General features: G+C 38.8%; 1 non-coding gene across 1 annotated transcript; it reads right to left on the minus strand.

Moving 5' to 3' along the window:
* On the minus strand, window positions 1-73 carry Trnal-caa (transfer RNA leucine (anticodon CAA)). The gene has a single exon. It is a non-coding gene; the product is annotated as a tRNA-Leu (tRNA).
* Between the last annotated feature and the right edge of the window lie 6082 nt (window positions 74-6155).

The following is a 6155-nucleotide window of genomic DNA, read 5'->3' on the forward strand; positions in this document are numbered from 1 at the left end:
TGGTGGTGCTGGGGATTGAACCCAGGACCTTGTGCATTTGAGGCAAGCACTCTACCAACTGAGCTATATCCCCAGCCCTCTATCTTGGAAAATTTTTATATGGACACTTTTAAATTTGTTAGTATATTTGAAATTTAATTATCACATGGTTTAGTTTACCCTCTCATATGGTTTTACATGTATGTCTACACTATAAAATATCTACAGAGAATCTGGCATTTCCCAAGTAAACTTCATTGCCAACTACCTACCCAGCTAGCAATTTAATTTGACTTTCTAAGTATATGTCTAAAATGTCTATAGCCTTGCATATCAGTAGATACAGCCATCCTCTTCCAAAAGGGACAGGGCAACCATTCAATTCTAAATCCATTTTATTTAGAACATGAACTGAAGGACAAATAAGGATCTGGACTCACTCTTAAAACTTATGGAATAATTATCTCTCATATGTGTCTGTACAATGATGGTGTGGGGTCAGTAGGTCATGTAGGGATGAGTTCACTCTGTACCAATTACACAAGGTTAAGGAACAATCAACTCATATTTCAAGGAGCCCAGGGTAATATTGCTATAACATTTTCTCAAAATGGACTTCTCTTTGCCTGAGAAGAGTAAAATAATATAGCATAAGTGTCTTGGTCAGCTTTCTTCATTGCTGTTACTAAAGGACCTGAGCAAAACAATTGTAGGGGAGGAAAAGTTTATTTGGAGGCTTACAGTTTCAATCTATAGATACCAGGTTCCATTCCTTGGGGCTCAAGGTGAAAGAGTGTGACAGAGGGAAACAGTTCACGTGCTGATCATGAAGCAGAGAGACTCCACGCTCCAGATACAAAATATTTACTCCATACCCACACTTCCCAATAAACCACTTCCTCTGGCCACATCCCACCTGCCTTCAGTTATCATTCAATTAATCCCATCAGGGATTAATTAACTGATTAGGTTAAGGCTATAACCCAATAATTTCTCCTCCAAAGTTTCTTTCATTGTCTCACATGTGAGCTTTTGGGGGACACCTCACTTCCAAATCTTAACAGTAAGTTAGCTAAGGAAATGAATACGAGCCTATGAGCCTTGAGAGAAATCAGGTCATCTTTTTAGATATCAGGTAGTATGCTCTTATGAAAGGTAATATGATTTTCTTGCTTCTGAGTCGTATGCTTGCCAGACTTTTGTGGCATTTATATTTCTGGTAAGCCTAATGCATACATCTGGTCATGGTCAACTGCAGACTCTTAATCACCTGGCAAGAACGGGACTCTGGTGGGTAAGTGAGCTGAGTTAGAAGGCCAGAGAAATTCACTAGTCAATGGATTATCTGTTAGCAATTCAACCTCATTCCCATCCCCTCTGTATCACCTTCCTGGGAAAACTCTGGAAATAAAATTCTCAAAATCTCTTTCTGAGTTAGATTCTGTCAAATGATAGACATGTACATGAAATTTGAAATTTTCAGAAAGGGAAAGCCATAGTGCTCCAGTGGCAGCTTAGGTCATTTATGGTGGCTTCCTTTGGTGTCTGGGGTCCCTCTGGGAGTTACCAGCTTTGGTGCTACAGGTGGTTGATGATCACGGGTGGAAGCTCTCCTTCACTTCCTTATGTCTTCAAAGCTGCAGTCCTGACCTTTGCTGTCTCACACCTTCCAGGGATAGTGTAAGCTGCTAATAGACTGTACTAGATGTACTTCTGTTTGCAACCATATCGAGTGGCTTCTATTTTCTTAACTAAATCCTGACTTACCTCAACTGATAGGCTAATTTTAAAAAAAAATTATAATTTGTATTCCTTCTACAATCAAATGGCTACCTATTCTGCTAAGGTTCAAAGAAACTGCTGACCTTCATGACTGAACCCACACCAAGATCATTTATATGAATCAGTAGTTGAAGTGGAGGGATGGACCATGCTGCCATAAATTTCACTTTATGTCTACAGACACAAGCTGGCCACCTTCTATGCTGACATTTTACAACAGATTTCAGAACACTGATTTATGTGCCCATTATAGTATCTGCCTTAGCAGAGAAATGAGAAATTATCTGCAGGGCAATTACTTATATTTAAATTTTGAGGATGGCAAATAATCACATTGAATTGTTCCATTTCATGTTTATAAGCACCTAATTTAATAAATAGCTCCTGTCCTAATATCTGTCTGTTAATAAAGAAGTCTGGAACATGATACACATGGGTAATGCCTTTCAAAGGGAGAGGAGTTGAATTTGCACAGGAAGAGCCTCAGACCATCAGGTAGTCTGACAAAGTCTCAGCCAGCCCAATGGGGTGCTCAGGAACTAAAATTCCACCCATGAGACAAGTCTTGCATGGAGCAGAAATGATCAATACCTAGAATCCCAGTTGTGCCACGTTTTTCCTGGGAGTTAGTACAGGAAAAAAATGGTCTAGACTCAAAAGCTGAGGGTGATCTGGGAGGTGCTGGCCGTGGAGACTGTCAGATACATGTGCTCTTTGTAGCTGAATGGCAAATTCTTGAATGGAGATTCAAGAGGGCCATATTCACCTTTGTAGCCCTTTAATTTCCTATCTCACTGTGATCTCTCCCTTTCACATGTGCTACCACTATGATGCTACAAGGGTATTCAAGGGTCCCACACAAGCCAGCACCATGCTACTTGGACTTCAGTTTTCAACCTTTGACCTAAATAAACCTCTTTATAAAGAACTCAGCTTCAGGTACTTTTTTTAAAAAAATAGAATTGGAAAACAGACTAATACACTCACTTAGCATCTGCAGCAGCCTGACACCAAATGACAAAAATTTCAGCTAGAAACTTCCCTGTCATCCAATTATGATTCATGTTTTATTTAATTGAGAGCATCAGGTTGGATATAGTAGCACAAGTCTGTAATCCCACAACTATGGAGGCTGAGGCAAGAGGATGGCAAAATCAAGGTCAGCCTCAGCAATTTAGTTAGACTCTGCCTAAAAATAAAAAATAAAAGGTCTCCCGATATAGCTCAGGGTTCAATTCCCAGCACACACACACAAAAAAAAAAGTAGAAAAAAAAGTAAAAAAAAGAAAAAAGACAACAGCAACAGCTACTGAAGTTAACATGATGGAGACAAATCTCTCATTTTCTAGAGTCATGACACTACTATTTTATCTACTCCTTACACAAGAAACAGCAGAATCATCTTTAGTTTCCCACTATGTTTTCTTCTACTACTGTATATTAAATAACATTAATTATGGGAGGACTGTGTGCTAGGTAGTTTTGGGGGTACTTTTATATTTACCTTAATTTATTTATCCCTATTTTACAGCTTAAAAAAATAAAAATGCTGAAATATCAAAGCATATTCATAGTTTTACAGCCTGTAAGTGGAGTTGCAGAGATTTTAACACAAACATTCTGAGTCCAGCCCACGTAGGTGTTAGTTCATTGCTTTGCCTGATCACAATTTAACTCATACAATTCTCAAAAGACAATCTAACAAGACAGGGACTATTATTTACCTCCTTTGATAGAGGAGGAAAGCGGGGCTAAATGATTACATAATTAGCCAAGGTCCAACAGCTATGTGGAAGAGGATGAATTCACTCAGGATCAGGCATCTAGTTCAGGGATCTGTGCCTTTGGCCACTTTGTAGTGACTACAGTGTAGTTAGACATGATGCTAAGCTTCTGTCTTTAGGTTTGTATGTATTTTCTTCTTATTTATGCAAATCCTCAAACCAAGGTTTGGGCATTCCTTAGATGTATAATTTTAGCTTTTCTGTTGTCTCCATTATTCTCTTAAGGCTACACAGAAGAATAAACCTCTCTCTCTCTCTCTCTCTCTCTCTCTCTCTCTCAACCTATAACATGGCTTTGTCTTGTTAAATACCTAAAGAAGGACATTAATTGTATCTTAAAGGGCATTTCCTCATTTGCTGTGTTAGCACCCCTCACACCTCTTTGTACATCCCAATCTCTAGGAGAGCATTTCAGCATTTCAGTAACCCATGTCTCACATCTGAGCTACTGGATCAGAATCTCAGATTGGGTCTCAGGTGCTGCATTTGTATCAAGCAATCCAAGGCAATTCTTCTGTATCCAGGTAGGTACTGGTCTCCAAACTGTAGTCTGAAGAGGTTCAGGTTTCAGCAAAGGGGAGGTTTAGGGCCTTACTAAATTCCTGGCCTTGAATTTGTAATCCTCCTGCCTTATACTCCCAGGAAATGGTGTCACCCATGCTACTTCAAGTAGAGCAACTTCATATTCAGCTTGTGTATATGTTGTGGTTCACTCAATTTGACTTGTAAGAGTTCAACTGTTCATCTTTTTAAATTTATTTTTTCCACTTCCATTCTCTAACCTAATAGCTCTTATCTAGATTATCTACAACACACAAAGTTCCTAAAACTTTTCCAGCTCACCAGGATTCTTCTTTCCATTATGAAAATGATGTTTGCCTTCCATCTTTTCCTGATTCTCATAGGCAACTTAGAACCGATACAGAAATATCCTCACTTCTGTATGACATCTTCTACTTTTCTCCCAACACTGAAATCATTGCATGCAGATTCATGCAAAATGACCATATGGAAAAAATAAAAAAAACTTTGAGCATATTTTTATATATGAATATGAACTTTGTCATCTACATTAATTTTTTTGGGGGGGGAGGAATATTTAATTTTTCTTAATATAATCAAAATCTGAATGAGTTATATTTGGAAGCAGTAACCACTGTTAAAATAATGGTTTCTGCCCTTAAAGGAAAATCAGGTGTTGTTTTTCTGTGTTTAATGATTGTAAACTACACCCATAAATTTCCACCTTATTAGTCTAGGGAACTTCCTATTTCAAAACTACACTGTAATTTTTTATTTTTTTATTTTTTGGTATGGAGATTTAACCCAGGAGAGCTTAACCACTGAGCTACATCCCCAGCTCTTACATTTAATTTTGAGACAAGGTCTCAGAAGTTGCTTAGGCCTTACTAAATTGCTGGCCTTGAACTTGTAATTCTCCTGCCTCAGCCTCCAAAGTCGCTGGGATTATGGATGTGTACCACCTCACCCGGCTTGATCTGCTTTTAAGTAACTTTAATTTTGTTAATATGTGTCTTAGAAAACTGCCAGTCCCCCAAAGTCTTCTAACTTCTGAACTAGGGCCAGCCACTGCCACACTCACCCTCTTTGTGCACAGAATTCTACTCCTTTTACCTACTGTCTGTGAAGCACTGTGCTAAGTACTGCATGAGCATCATCTCAGACCATCTTTGATATGACTGTAAGTTACACATGTAATCCCTGTGTACTGATAAAGAAGCCAAGGCCTAGGGTTGTATGCTAGGAAACAAAAGCAGGGTATAAACCTCAGCACTCTGACTTTAGAAGCCAAGCACCCACCTACTGTGATGCTATTTTGCCTAATCATTTAGTGAAATAAAGTGCAAATGTTGGTTTCCCAATCCTTAGCCAACTTTCTTTGATCCTCTGTCTTTTCCCATTTCCTTCTTTCAAGGTGTGGGGGAGGAGAGCGCCCTGGTGGGGTAGGCACCAGCTGCTTTGGCAGATACACCAACGTGGCAGCTCCATGAATTATTTCAACTCTCTGAACTTCAGGCTTTCTGAAAAATGACACATTCACCCTGCACAGTTGTGAAGATTAGATGAAATAACTCATACTGATGTGCTCTACCGAGGGCCTAGTCACTGGGCATTTGGCAAATGTCAGCCTGTCTGCCTGCCTGCTTACCTTTTGAAATCTTTGTTGTTAGCTTCACAAAACAAACAGAAGACACAAAAAACCTAAGGTGCTTTTTACTCTGTTCATTCAGTGTCCATAATTGAAAATGTTCAAGGAAAGAATAGATGACTCTGACTGAGGTGCATGGAATTCAAGCCATTTGGGTGATTGGTTTAATCAATCCCTAATTCAGCTCCAGTTCCATAATTCCATGGAAAAACCACTTAATCAGAATGTGTCATTTTAGTTGTAAAGGATTTAACTACAGGTGAATTTCTTTATCTTTCTTTTTCTTTTTTTTTTTTTTTTTGGAGAGGGGGTTGCCTTCTATAGTGTCAAAAACTGAAAGGTGAGACAGAATGAGCGAATGAGCCCAACTGAGGCTTACAAAGTTGCAGTGAACAAGTGGTAGTGCATTAATTTAGTAGCTGGGATTAAAATTGATGATA

Source organism: Urocitellus parryii, chromosome 5 (assembly GCF_045843805.1).
Source record: "Urocitellus parryii isolate mUroPar1 chromosome 5, mUroPar1.hap1, whole genome shotgun sequence".
Lineage (NCBI taxonomy): Eukaryota > Metazoa > Chordata > Mammalia > Rodentia > Sciuridae > Urocitellus > Urocitellus parryii.